Consider the following 16299-nt stretch of genomic DNA (forward strand, 5'->3'; position numbering starts at 1 on the left):
CCCACTAGAACTGAGAAGGCAACTGAATTGGCAAAACTGTTATTTAAAAAATAATTGATAGGTTTGGACTTCCTCATAGTATTCAAATTGACAATGGACCATCATTCACTTTGGAGATCTCCCAGGTGGTTTGACAGTCACTGCAAATGTGATGCAAATTACGTGCATTTTGGAGACCTCAATCTACAGGAAATACTGAGAAAATTAGTCACACAATAAAGAAGTCCCTGGAAAAAAAATATGCCAGGAAACACATTGAACATTTGAGCAGGCACTCCCCATTGCTTTGCTCCAAATTAGGGTAGCACCCAGAAGTGGGGTTAAGTTAAGCTCTTTTGAAATAGTTTATGGGAGACCCCTCCAAATCTCTGGTTTAGGAATGCCCCCTTTAGATTTGGAGCATGAGGCAAGAATTAAGCAGTGTATACAACATCTAGGACAAACACTAACCATTTTGTATAAGTTCGCTCATTGCAGGTTTTTCTATCTATCTAATGAGCCCCTACACCTTTCCAACCAGGATATTGAGTCTTACTAAACACTTGGAAGATTCAAAGCCCTGAACTTCAGCTAGCTGTACAATGGACTGGTCCCTAGAACATCCTGTTGGCAACACATTCTTCACTAAAGTTGATGTAATCCAAATGGTGGTTTCACCACACATGTATGAATTGGACACTGCCTGAGGGGGATGCAGACCCTGATGCTGTGGTTGATGCTGAAAGGGAAACCTGGACTTGCACTCTGGAAGGATATTTTAAGTTCCTCTTTTGGAAAAGAGCAGTGTTCTTCAACACAGGGTGACAATGTTTCTTTTACTTTATATATGTGCTTGTAAAGACAGGGATTTTTAGCTGCCAGATAATGAGTTTGAGGGTCCTTCCCAGTGTGGAAAGGAATAAGGATTGAAAGAGGATTATAGTTAAAACTGAAGGAATAAAGGTATATAGAAAGTTTGTGAATGTTGCAGAAGGTGTGCAGAATGTTGCAAAGGCTATAAGAGGTTGTGAAAATTTTAAGCGTGAAGTAAAGGAAACCTCACTACTTGAGTGCAGTTATTCTTTGCTTACTTTGTTCTAAGCTTGCTTTCCAATCTTAAGGAGACTTTCCTGTTTTGGATACATAGAGAATACTCTGCCTGTGCAGTTTCGCTATTGAGACCTAGGAAGTGTTACCTGTGTGACTGGTCAGTGGGACTGGTGGGAAAATGAGACAAGATTCTAAGGCTACTTCTAGTCCCCTTTATTCTTTTGGAACTCTGCCTTTGCTTTGAATTTTGCTTTGTTTCTGTTCAGGAAGGAAATTAATGTTTTCCAGGGAGCTAGTAATAGAAGGTATAAGGCATGGAAATGCAATATTATTGGATATTAGGACAAGGATTTTACTTCATGCTTTGTATTTTCCTCCCTACCTGATCCTTACAGAATTTGGTATTCAAACAGAGAGCATAATGGCATAAAACTTATCCTAAAGATTCCTTGTATGAGTTCCAGCAAAGCAGACTGAAAAATCATATCTGATCAGTTGTTGCTATTGTTGTATTTATGCAAATGAACAAATTTAAAACTTCAATTAATGCAGTCCTTCAGACAACAATGAGGGTGATCATGAGGAGAAAAATAATGGTTTAAGGAAAAACACGATACATTGGTCTAGTGTAGCTAACTGTCTTGAAAGTTTTTTTTTAATTATTTTATTGTTGTTTAATTACAATTGTCTGCATTTTCCCCCACCACTCCCCCCCACCCCAGCTAAACCAACCTCCCTCCCTTGGTTCCACCCTCCCCCTTGGTTTTGTCCATGTGTCCTTTACAGTAGTTCCTGAAAACCCTTCTCCCCATTGTCCCCTCCCCCCTCCCCTCTGGTTATTGTTAGATTGTTCTTAATTTCAATGTCTCTGGTTATATTTTGTTTGCTTTTTTTCTTTTGTTGATTATGTTCCAGGTAAAGGTGAGATCATATGGTAATTGTCCCTCACCACCTTCCTTATTTCACTTAGCATAATGCTCTCCAGTTCCATCCATGATGTTGCAAAGGGTAGGAGTTCCTTCTTTCTCCCCGCTGCATAGTATTCCATTGTCTTTAAAGTTTTGATTTCATTTGGAAGTTAAAAGTGGGTTTGTGACATCTTCAAAGATGCTTATTGTATAGGCAAGAAGTATCTGTTATGCCTGTGCCTCACACCCCAGCCACATGCGCCGGACCCCACCACCCCCTGAACCCCCTGTCCCCACAGCTGCAGCAGTGGAGGCCTCGCTCCCACACCCACAACCCTGGCAGCATTGTGTGCATGACCCCCCACCCCCATCGCAGCAGCAGAGGAGGCTGCATGCACAAACCCACTGCCACAGCAGCACACACCCACTTCCACTGCCTATGCCCTGTGGTGCCTGAGTGGCTCACTAAGAGGGAGATGGAGGCACCCCCCAACAGAAGAGAGCAGCAAGAATCTGGGAGTCAGCAGTCCCCAGAAAAACTTAACTCAGAGGGGGGGCTGAATTAACCTGAAGAGACTTTAAGAGTCACTAGCACTTAGGACAGCAAAGAGAGAGAAGGTAGTCTGTGAGTTGCCCCTAACTGATGCACCTCAAGGACAGCACAACTGGTGAACTGAAGCTGTAGGCCTGGCACAGAAGGGCATGGGGGGCTTGGCAGAAAACTGAGGAATTGGGCTGGAGGCTAAGCAACTCTGAAAAGCACAGCTCAGACCTGGCCCCAGTCTGTGCAAAAACACAAGAAGGGAGAAAAGTGAAACCCAACACCCCTCAACCTGCTTCAGCCAGGAAGATGAATAGAATGAGCTTGGCCGGTTTAAAGCCAGCAGAGGGCTTCCTTTCTTTTATTTACTTTTCTCTTTCTTTCTTTCTCCTTCCTTCCTCTCTCTCTCTCTCTCTCTCTCTCTCTCTTTCTTTCTTTCCTCTCTCTCTCTCTCTCTCCCCCTTTCTTTCTTTCTTTCTTTCTTTCTTCTTTCTTTCTTTCTTTATTTTTCTTTTCATTCTTTCTTCCCACAAGTGAGTTAATAAGACCTGGAGCTATGAAAGGACCAGAGTCAGACTCAAAGAGGGTAATCCCAATAACTGAGACAGTGAGACAAATTTCATTTGCTATTCCAAAGAACTTGGAAATTATTGTTTATTTGTATTATTATTATTATTTTACTTCTTTTATTTTATTAGTATTTTATTTTTACTCTTTCTGTTTAGTTTTCTTCATTTTGTTTGCTTAATTGCATTGTTTAGTTTTCCCTGTTCTCTCTTTCATATTGTATTTTTAGTTTTCCTTCTTTCATTTCACTCATGTTTCAATAGCAAACAACTCTAGGTTGTGTACTTCCTATTCTTATTATTCAGATCACATAGATTGTGTCATATGATTGTTGCTCCATTATTATTGTAAATAATTGCTGTTCCATACAATTGTAAATACTAAACAGCACCCCTACCAGATCTTAGCTCATTTCACTGTCTTCTGGAACTTTATTACAGTTGTGGTTAACTCTATTCTCTCACATACTACACCTATTTTCCACCCTTTAATCTCACTATATCTCATAATTTGACCTCCCGCAAGCTAACTGTTTCCTGGGTCCAACTCACAATACTTCCTCCCTTAGCAAAAGTCTTATCTTTGTTCCACCACTTCTATAAAGTGGCTAGTAGGGTGAAATATTACAGTTAACACTATACATACCCAAAGGATCCCCTATCTCCTCTCTACAGGTTGGTACTTTAAATACCATAGAATACACTCCCACTGTCTTCAATCATTTTGCTTTCCCCATCCAAATGATAACAAAAAACAGTAGGTGGGAGCTCTGAACACTAGTATAGCTGCTAGAAGAGAAAAAAACACCAATAAAGGCACCACCAACAGATAATAACAGAAGAAGATGAAGGAGGGAGTGGAAGCAACACTTACCTCCACCCAGGACCAATCTGGAAGTACAACCAAATGGTGGAGAAATTACCCAGAACAAGTAACTGAACAATAGCAAGAGAGAAGCCTAAAAACCTCAGACAGATAGAAAAACCAGCTTCTACACAAATGGTCCACACTTGCACAACAGAATACAAGACATGGTGGGAGGAGTGACACTGAGTTAATTAGCTGGAGGGAAGGGCCTATCAAAGAATTACCCAACACCATTCAAAACCAAAGACATCCAGAGAGCAAACATAAATGACATCCAAAGAACAGCAATCTCAGGAGATCAAGGAGACTGCATTACTGAATCTCACAGGTCTCCTACCATAGAAGTTTGCACCATGAACTCAAGGGGTCAGAAAAGATCAATTTAAGAAGCAGAGGCTAATAAGTGTCTCAGATACACTGGGAATAGAAAGAAACAACCCACAAATGAAAAGAAAGGAGGAAGTCTCAGAAAGAATGCTGAACAAAATAGAAGGAAGTACACTATCAGATATTGAGTTGAAAACAGTGGTTATAAGGAAACTCAAAGAGCTCACAGAGAATTACCAAAAACTACAGGGAAACTACAGTGAACTCACTGCAAACTACATTAACATGAAAAAGGAAATAGAGATTATCAACAAGGGCCAAGAGGAAATGAAGAACACAATTTCTGAAATGAAGAACATACTAGAAGAAATAAAAAGCAGGTTTGATGTAACAGAAGATCAGATCAGTGGGCTGGAGGACAAGGTAGAAAGAAACTCCCAGAAAGAGCAAGAAAAGTAAAAGAGACCCAAAAAGAACAAAGAGGTGTTAAAGGAACTGCAGGAAAAGATGAAACATAATAATATCCATATAATAGGGATACCATAAGGAGAAGAAGAACAAGGGATAGAAAACCTGTTTGAAGAAGTAATGATGAAAAACTACCTAATTGTATGAGAGAAAAAGTCACACAAATCCAGGAAGAATGGAGAGCTCCAATCAAGAGGAACCAAACAGGCCCACTTCAAGACACATCTTAAATAAAGTGGCAAAATTCCAAAACAAAGAGAGAATCTTAAAGGCAGCAAAGGAGTAACAGGAAGTATCATACAAGGGAGCCCTGATAAGACAAGCAGCTGATTTCTCAATGGAAACATTCCAAGCCAGAAGTGAATGGCAAGAAATATTGCAAGTATGAAAACCAGAGGCCTGCAACCAAGACTAATTCATCCAGCAAGGCTCTCAATTAAAATGGATGGCCAAATAAGGTCTTCCAGGACAAAAGATACCTCACAGAATACATGTAATCCAAGCCGGCTCTGGAAGAGATGGTAAAGGGTCTGATTTAAGAACAGGAAAAAAAAAAAAAAAACAGTGAGAGAGAGAGAGAGGAACACAGGTATAACAAATGGTAATGAACAAGTACCTATCAGTAATAACTTTAAAGATAAATGGATTAAATGACCCAATCAAAAGACATAGAATAGCTGAATGGACGAGAAGTGATGACCCACACATATGCTGCCTACAAGATACTCACCTTAGAACAAAAGACCTACACAGAATGAAAGTGAACGTTTGGAAACAAATATTCCAAGCACATGGACAGAAAAAAAAAAAAAAGCCAGGGTAGAAATACTCCTGGCAGACCAAATGGACTTCAAAAAAAAGGGCCATAAAAAGAGACCCAGAAGGTCACTTTGTAATACTCAAGAGAGGAATCCATCAAGAGATCAAAACACTGTAAGTATATATGCACCCAACATAGGAGCAACCAAATACGTAAGGGAGGTCTTGGGTTGACTTCAAGAAAGATATTGACAGGAACACAATTATAGGAGGGGATTTTAACACTCCAATGTCAAAAATGGATATTATCTTCCAAACAAAATATCAACAAAGTTATTGAGGACTTGAAAAATGCCTTAGATCAAATGGATGTAACTGACTTATATAGAGGATTTCATCCCAAAGAAGGAAAATATGCATTCTTTTCAAATGCACATGGACCATTTTCAAAGAGAGGCCACATGATAGGACACAAAACAACCCTCAAAAAATTCAAGAAAATTAAAATCACATCAAGCATTTTCTCTGAATACAAGGGACTGAAACTAGAAACCAACCTCAAGAAAAAAGCTCCAAAAACACTCAAACTCAAGGAGATTGAGTAGCATGCTATTAAACAATGAATGGGATAAGAATGAGATCAAGGAAGAAATTAAAAAGTTTCTGGAAACAAATTTAAATGAACTCACAACAACCCAAAACTTATGGGACACAGAAAAAGAAGTCCTTAGAGAGAAGTTCATAGTGATGCAGGCATCCCTAAAAAAGATAGAAACATTTCAAATAAACAACCTAAACCTACACCTAAAAGAACTGGAGGGGCAACAAGAAAGACAGCCCTGAGCAGGTAGAAGGACAGTGATAACCAAGATCAGGGCAGAATTAAACAACATAGAGACAAAAAGCACAGACCTAGGGATCAATAAATCGATGAGCTGTTTCTTTGGAAACATAAGCAAAATCAATAAGACTTTAAGGAGACTCATCAAGAAAAAAAAAAAAAAAGAGAGAAGACCCAAATAAACACAATCAGAAATGAAAGAGGAGAGATTACAACTAATACTACAGAAATACAAAGGATTATAAATTAGTACAAAGAAGTATATGCCAAGAAATTTGAAAACATGGGTGAAATGGACAAATTTCTAGAAAAGCATAATATCCAAAACTCAATGAAGAAGCAGCAGAAAGCCTGAACAGACCCATAACAGCTGATGAAATTTAAGCAGTAATGAAAAACTTCCAATACACAAAAGCCCTGGACTGGACAGTTTCACAGGAGAATTTTACAAAGCATGTAAGAATGAGCTAAACCCTATCCTTCACAGACTATCCCAAAAAATCCAAGAAGATAGAAGACTCTCCAACTCTTTGTATGAAGCCACCATCATCCTAATCCCAAAATCAGTTAAAGGCACAAGAAAAAAAGAAAACTTCAGGGCAACATCCCAGATGAACATTGATGCTAAAATCCTCAACAAAATATTGGGAAAACTCATCCAGCAATATGTTAAAAAGAAGGAGCTTATACCCTTTGCAACAGCATGGATGGAACTGCAGAGCATTATGCTAAGTGAAATAAGCCAGGCGGTGAGGGACAAATACCATATGATCTCACCTTTAACTGGAACATAATCAACACAAGAAAAAAGCAAACAAAATATAACCAGAGACACTGAAGTTGGGAACAATGTAACAATAGCCAGGGGGGAGTGGGGAGGGGACAGTGACGAAAGGGGATTACAGAAACTACTATAAAAGACACATGACCAAAATCAAGGGGAAGGGTGGAGGTAGGGGAGGGAGGGGGATTCAGCTGGGGTGGGGTGGAGAGATGAGGAGACAAAGCATACAACTGTAATTGAATAACAATACATTTTTTAAAAAAATGATTGTACACCATAATGAAGTAGGAGTCATCCCAGTGATTCAAGGATGGTAAATATTTGCAAATGAACAAACCTAATATATAACATAAAGAAATCAGATGACAAAAATCACATGATCATAGGAATAGAGGCAGAAAAAACATTTGATAAGATACAGCATTGATTTATGATGGAAACACTCAGCAATGTGGGAATAGAGGTAGCAATCCTCAACATAATAAAGGCCATATATGAAAGAACTACAACCAACATCATACTCGATGGGCAAAAACTTAGAGATTTCCCACTAAGATCAGTAACAAGATAAGGATGTCAGCTTTCACTCCTGCTATTCAATAAAGTATTGGAAGTTTTAGCCAAAAGATCAGACAAGAAAAATAAACAAAATGCATCCAAATTGGAAAGGAGGAAGCAAAACTTTCATTGTTTCAAAATGACATGATAGTGTACATAGAATATCCTATAGACTTGACCAGAAAATTATTGTACTTAATAAATGAATTTGGGAAAACAGAGGGATAAAAAGTCAATATTCAGAAATCAAAGGCAGTTGTGTACACCAACAAGGAAATATCTGAAACAGATATCAGGGAAAACTTCCATTTGATATAGCAACAAGAAAAATAAAGTACCTAGGAATAAACCTAACCAAGGATATAATAGACCTGTACTCAGGAAACTACACAACACTTAAGAACGAAATTGCAGAAGACACAAACAAATGGAAGCATGAACCATAATCATGGATTGGCAGAATTAATATCATCAAAATGTTCATATTACCCAAAACAACTTATAGATTCAATGCAATGCCCATTAAAGTACTAATGACACATTTCACAGATATAGAACAAACACTTCAAAAATTTCTATGGAACCGTGAATGACACAGAATAGCTGTAGCGATTTTCCAAAACAAGAGCAAAGGAGGAGGGATCACAATACCTGATATCAAACTGTATTACAAGGCCACGGTAATCAAAACAGCCTGGTACTGTCATAAGAGACAAGTAGACCAATGGAACAGAACAGAGAGCCCAAAATAAGCCCAAGTCTCTATGGTCAATTAATATTTGACAAAGGAGGCAGGAGCATAAAATGGAGCAAAAACAGCCTCTTCAACAGATGTTGTTGGGAGATCTGGACAGCTACTTGCAAAAAAATGAAACTCAATCACCAACTTACGCCATACACAAAAATAAACTCAACATGGATAAAAGACTTAAATACAAGTTGTAACACCATAACAGTCCTTGAGGAATACATTGGCAGGGAAATCTCAGACATCCCGTGCAGCAACATCCTCACAGACATGTCCCCTAAAGCAAGGGACATAAAGGAAAGAATAAACAAATGGGACCTCATCAAAATAAAAAGCTTCTGCATGGCTAAAGAAAACAGCGCCAAATTACAAAGAGACCCAACTGTATGGGAAATCATATTTGCCAATGATACCTCAGACAAGGGCCTGATCTCCAAAATATAAGAAGAACTCACACGACTCCACTCCAGGAAGACAAACAACCCAATTAAAAAATGGGCAAAGGACTTGAACAGACACTTCTCCAAGGAAGACATACAGAGGGCCCAGAGACATATGAAAAGATGCTCAGCATCACTAGCCATCAGAGAGATGCAAATTAAAACCACAATGAGGTATCATCTCACACCAGTCAGAGTGGCCAACATAAACAAATCCACAAACAAATGTTGGAGAGGATGCGGAGAGAAGGGAACCCTAGTGCACTGTTGGTGGGAATGCAGACTGGTGAGGCCACTGTGGAAAACAGTATGGAATTTCCTCAGAAAACTAAAAATGGAAGTGCCCTTCGACCCAGCAATTCCGCTGCTGGGATTATACCCTAAGAACCCTGAAACACCAATCCATAAGAACCTGTGCACCGCAATGTTCATAGCAGCACAATTTACAATAGCCAAATACTGGAAGCAACCTAAGTGCCCATCAGCAAAAGAGTGGATCCAAAATCTATGGTATATTTACACAATGGAATTCTATGCAGCAGAGAGAAAGAAGGAGCGTATACCCTTTGCAATGTCTTGGATGGAACTGGAGAGCATTATGCTAAGTGAAATAAGCCAGGCGGTGAGGGACAAATACCATATGATCTCACCTTTAACTGGAACATAACCAATAGAAGAAAAAAGCCAATAGAAGAAGAAACAAAATATAATCAGAGACTTTGAAGTTAAGAACAATCTAAGAATAGCCAGGGGAGAGTGGTTTGGGGACAGTGGGAATAGGGGATTACAGGAACTACTATAAAGGACACATGGACAAAATCAAGGGGGAGGGTGTAGGTTGGGGAGGGATGGGTGTTAAGCTGGGGTGGGGTGGAGGGATGGGGAGAAAAGGCTCACAAGTGTAATTGAATAACAATAAAAATTAAAATTTAAAAAAAGTAATGCTTTTTCTAGTACTCATACTGTCAGTGGGTAAAATTGACTTTTGACATAGTTTCCAAGTTATAGCATTTTTGAGAATTCATGGTATGAGAATGAATTTTACATATCTATCTACTTATATTGTGCATTTTAAAAACAGAAATATGTCTTTTCACCCAATCTATATTATTAGTATCGACTTTTTGCTGTAACTAAACTAGAAAAACTCCTATTTTCTGTGTCTAGAAGTTAGCACAATATATAACTACAAATATGTGTTTATATATGTATAAATGTATTTTTAGCATGATCAATAAAATATATTAAAAATAAATTTCTACCCACATAAGTTTTTTTGTCCAGTATATTATATTGAACTTTTGACAAAAATAGATGATAGGTGATAGATAACAATTAGGTAGATAAATAGTATATTGTGTATAAATGTATTTTTAAGAATAAACTATTTTGACAATAGTGCAGTGCACTGGAGCCTTATTATTTTAGGTATAGTCAATAGACCAGAAATGTCTGCATCATCGGGCAGCTTGTTACAAAGGCAGAGTCTCAAGTTCTACTGCCCATCAACTGTATCAGAATCTGCATTTTATCAAAATCTTCAGGTGACTCCATATTAAAGAATGATCAATGCCTGGTCCGAACACTGAATAATTTTACAACATAAATGCCATTAGAAAACTTCTCTAGTGATTGTGTAGTTTTGAATCTGTGTGTCCATTCCAGTTTGGGAGACAATACAATAACTTTCATCAGCTAATTCCATTACACCTGGATGACAACCAGTCAGATTAGTGTATATCAGAGTGCAGTACATAACCAACATTTTCCATCTTCATTTGTCCAACAAAACTATCATGATGTTGTAAATATATCTGGAAAATATTGCCATATACTTGGATACACTGCTGTTGAGTATATCAGAAGAAAAATAAAATTAACTTAATATTACTATATTTCAGTGAGGCTATGCTGGCCTACAGACTTTCACTGATTTATTTGTTATGCCAAGTTAACAATACTTATTGTCTGTTAAATCATAGTACAGTAACATTTTCTGTGTTGCTTTGTTTTTTATTTGTGCACTGTAGAAAATTTAGAAAATTGAAAAATGTAAGGAAAAAATAAAACCATCTATATATTACTCCAAGAGATAATTGCTATTAGCATTCTACTGTCCAGGAAGGTTCAAACTCATTGTTCTTTTTTTATTCAGGCATTAGGGTACATTTACTTGCCAAAATTTAGACAAATGATAATGAATGAAATCAACATTTCCCCTACTTTCACAAGCTTTACAGTGTAGTTGAAAAAGACAAATGCCAAATTAAGCAATTAAAAAAGATACTTATAGACTGTGTTAAGTGAAATGGAGTTAAGGATCAGATAGCTGTGGGAGAGAATAATGGGGAGGAGATAGCAGGGAGGAAGGGGATGATTGATAGTCTTGAGACTTGATGATTGAGGAAGAGCTGAATCAAGACACTCTAGGCACATTGAATGCCACGTTTTAGGAAATGAAAGGGGTCCAAGGTAGTGGAAAAGAGACTAGCCTGAGACAATATTTTGTATTTATCCAATTCTAGAAAACAAGTGAATGGCAACTCTTCGGTGGGGGAGACATTCACTGAAAGGGAGTTCCCCACTGCACAGTGTAAGACCCCAGAGCTTCCATACATGTTCTACTGGGTATCAGTGCAGGCAAGGCCATGTGCTGTCCATTCACTCTCTTCTGTCTTGAAGGTTGATTCTCTCTGGTGGGAGGCAGTGGATCTTGCTGTGAGAGACCCCCTACCAGATCCAATCTACAATCAGTGGGAGATAGGAAGGAAGGAGATGGGTGGAGAATCTATGGTCACAAGGTTCTCAAGGCAAATAATGAACCACAGGTTAAGGTACTAAGGTCTTGTATCTCCAACCCAAAGGGATGTGTCTGTGTGTATGAGGGAGCATGTGTGTGTGGTGTGAATTAATACAAATGCTTACTTATGTTAATTTTATATTGGATAATTATTTGCTATTCTGAGTAATCTTATAAGTAATTGAGAAGACTATCTCTGATTGCTTTCTACTTATTATATTGAAGTCCATGGAATTAATGTATCACAATTTGTTTAATGTTTAGATATCAATTATGTACCACCCCCAGTTTAGACAGTTGAGCTGGAGTTGATAATTTGAGACCCAAAGGGGGAACCACAGTGAATAAAGACTGGGGTTAATTACTGCACATGGACTGTCTGCAAGAAATCCAAAGGGTGGAAAGGATAGTTTCTCCAATAAATGCTATTAGAAAAACTGGTTATTCACATGCAAAAAATATCCTTAGAGTCCTATCTTACATAACTCACAAAAATTAACTCAAAATGGATTAAAGATATAAAAATATGACCTGAAACTTAGGAGAAAACATAAGGAAAAATCTTGACATCAGTCTTGGCAATGTTTTTGTATATGACACCACAAGTACAAGTAACTAAAGCAAAAATAAATAAGTAGGACTATATCAAACTAAAAACTTTCTTAACAGTAATAAAAACAATCAAACAAATGAAAAAGCAACCCATAAAATGGGAAAATTTTGCATATGGAGGTTTCTTGAACAACTAAAAATAGAAGCACCTACCATATGATCCCACAATTCTACTTATGAGTATATACCCAAAGGAAATGAAATCAATACCTCAAACTGAATCTTCATTTCCATATTCACTGCAGCCTTATTCATAATAGCCAAGACATGGAAATAATGTAAGTGTCCTTCCATTAGTGAATTGGTAAAGAAAATAGCATACACACACACACATGTATATGTATCTATATAAATACATACATATGTATAAATGCATATATGTGCATCTGTGTGTATAAATAGATATGCATATATGTATACACACAGGCATATATATATATTTCAGCCATGTGAACAAAGGAAATCCTGCCATTTGCAACTATATGGATTAACTTGGAGGACATCTTGCTAAGTGAAATAAGCCAATAAGTCAGAGAGATGAAGTCAAATGCTGTATGATGCCACTTGTGTGTGAAATCTATGAACACCTAGATCAGGGGTGTCAAACTCATTTTCACCAGGGGCCACATCAGCCTTGCAGTTGCCTTCAAAAAGCTGAATGTAATTTTAGGACTGTATAAATGTAACTACTCTTTAAGTAGGAGAAAGGAGCTTGGCGCTGCCACTGGGTAGAAACAAGGTGTCGGGCCAGATAAAACAAGATGGAGGACCAGATTTGGCCCATGGGTCTTATGTTTGCCACCTTTGACCTAGATCATAGAGCCAGAGAGTAGACTGGTGTTTACTAGAGGCTGGTGGGTGGAAGAAATGGGGAGAGGTTGGCAAAAGGGCATAAAAACTTGAGTTATAGAATAAATAAATTCTGGGGATCTAGTGTACAGTATGGGGACTGTGGTTAACAATATTTTATACTTGAACATGATATTAAATGTTTTCATTACTACTATACACACAAACAATGGTAAGTATGTGAGGTGATAGGGATGTTAACTAACCTTATTGTCGTAAACACTTCACTATATGTAGACACACATATATGTGTGTGTGTGTGTATATATATATACATATATATCTATATATATATTGACAGATATATAGATATAGATATAGATATAGATAGATATATATAGATATATATACCAAGTCAATGCATTGTACACCTTGAGCTACCATAATGTTATACATCAATTACATCATAATAAAACTGGAAGAAAATGTAAGAAACTAAAGTGTGTGATACACTATATAGCATAGAAAGCTGGGCTTAGATGAGCACTCTCCAATCAGCAAACACTGAGCCTGCAACTAACATAAAAACTAGTTTGGAGCACTGCCTGTTAGTGATGTGTCCATAGCTCAGGTCTTCACGGGAGAAAACTCAAGAAAAGATTAATAGATACATTTCAGGGAAGATAGCTCTAAGAAAAATAAATCATAGATGATAGGTAGATAGATGAGAGAGAGAGGTAGGTAATTAGATAAATAGACAGACAGATGGAATTATAACACCAAGAAAAACAGTTTATAGATGAAACACACAAGAAATTAGAGCCAATAGAGAAATTTAAATATGTCTTAAAATAAATGTTTATAAATTTCAGAGACAAATAAATGACAACTATCTGTATGTTCATTTGAACAGGAAGCTAGGAAGCATGTGCCAAAAGATATAAACAATAATTAATTAAAAATCTTAAAGATTTAAAAAATAGTTGACATAAATCTCAATAGATTGGTTGACTATTAAACATGATGCAGCTAAACAGATAATTAGTGGACTGGAAGATAAAATAGAGAATTTTTTCCCTGAACAACAACAACAACAAAAAAAGAAAGCATGCTGATACAGGAGGAAGAGAAATGAAAAGGTCTAACATAGGAATTCAGGAAAAGAGGGTAGAGGGAATGTTTAAGAGGAAACATTCAAAGAGATTATTGCTGAAAATATTCCAGAAATGAGAATTTGAGAAGTGACATGTGTACTTAGATTGGAAAGTTTCAGAGTGTCAAATTCAGTTAACAATGCCTACTCCTCAATATATTGTACTGGAACAATCTCCTTTTCTTTTCTGATTAGTTTTCCCATTGCTTAATTATTTAGAGCTTTTCCTTCCTCTTTTTAAAATTCCCTTTTTACTGTTCAGTTACAGTTGGCATACAATATTATATTAGTTTCAAAAGTAGACCCCAATGATTAGACATTATATAACCTACATGATGATCCCAATAAACCTCCCACACATCTGATACTATTATAGTTAGAATATTGTTGACTATATTTGCAATGTTGTACTTTACATCCCCATGACCATTCTGTAACAACCAATTTCTACTTCTGAATCCTTTAACTGTTTTCATCCATTCCTCTACCCTTCTCCCATCTGGCAACTGTGAAAATGTTCTCTGTGTCTGTGAGTCTGTTACTGTGCTGCTTGTTTATTTTATTTTTAGATTCAATTGTTGATGTATATATGTATTTATTGCGATTTTACTGTTCATATTTTTTTATCTTTTCATCTGTTACTTTTTAAAGAAGACCCTTTAACATTTCATGTAATACTGGTTTGGTGGTGATGAACTCCTTTATCTTTTGTTTGTCTGGGAAGCTCTTTATATGTCCTTCATTCTAAATGACAGCTTTGCTGGGTAGACTGATTTTGGGTGTAGGTCTTTGCTTTTTCATCACTTTGAATATTTCTTGCCACTCCATTCTGGTCTGCAAATTTTCTGTAGAGAAATCAGTTTACAGTCTTATGGGAGCTGATTTTTAGGTAACTAACTGCTTTTATCTTGTTGTTTTTAAGATTCTCTCTGTCTTTAAACTTTTTCATTTTAATTATGATGTGTCTTTGCATGGGCCTCTTTGAGTTCAACTTGTTTGGGACTCTCTGCACTTCCTAGACTTGTATGTCTATTTCCTTTACTAGGTTAGGGAAGTTTTCCATCATTATTTTTTCAAATAGGTGTTGTTAAAAGTATATAAACATTTTATTGTATTTTTCCATTACCAATCAGTCCCCTTATTCCCTTTCTTTTTGTCTCTCTTCTAGTTCTGATACCTCATGATGGGAATGTTGGTACAATTGCTCCAGAGGCTCTTTACACTGTCCTCATTTTATAAATTCTTTTTTCTTTTTGCTGTTTTGATTAGGTGTTTTTGGCTTCCTTATATTCCAAATCACTGATATGATTCTCAGCTTCATCTACTCCACTGATGATTCCATATAAATTATTCCTTATTTCAGTTAGTGTATTTTTCATTTATGACTGGTTATTTTTATGGTTTTCACGTCCTTTTTATGCTGTTGAAGTCCTCACTAAGTTCCTTGAGCATTTTTGTAACCAGTATTTTAAACTCTTTATTTAGTAGATTGCTTGTCTTCATTTTGTTTAATTCTTTTTTGGAATTTTGTTTTCTTTTTTCATTTGAGACATGTTTCTTTGTCTCCTCATTTTGGCATCCTCCCTGTGAATGGCAGTATTAGGTAGAGCTGCTACTTCTCCTGGGTTTGGTAGAGTTGCCTAATGTAGTAAGTGTTCTATAGCATCCAGTGGCACAGCCTTCCCTGTTCACTTGAGCTGGGGACTCCCAGTACAACCCTACCATGTGGGTTGTGTACACCTTTCTATTGTAGTTGAGCTTTGATTGCTCTTGGCTCATTAATGGGAGGGATTTACCCTACGGCCAACTGGCTGTAAAGACTAGCTGCAATCCCTGATTACTGTGGAGGATTAGCTGTGCATGGACCTGCCCCACAGAGTAGGACTTTTTTCAGTGGAGCTCTTATGCCTGCTGAGTCCACTTCTTGAGTCTGACACTTGTGAAGTTGGTTTAGTGGTGCTTGGATGTGGTCTGAAGCTGTCCACTAGGTGATACATGGGCTTCCTAGGAGGTACAGGCCAAGATCAGCTTCCACCTGTGTCTTGCCTAGAGAACTAGCATGAGTTACAAAGAGATCTGCAGATGGCTGTTAATTGTGCTGAGCTGTG

Source organism: Desmodus rotundus, chromosome X (assembly GCF_022682495.2).
Source record: "Desmodus rotundus isolate HL8 chromosome X, HLdesRot8A.1, whole genome shotgun sequence".
NCBI lineage: Eukaryota > Metazoa > Chordata > Mammalia > Chiroptera > Phyllostomidae > Desmodus > Desmodus rotundus.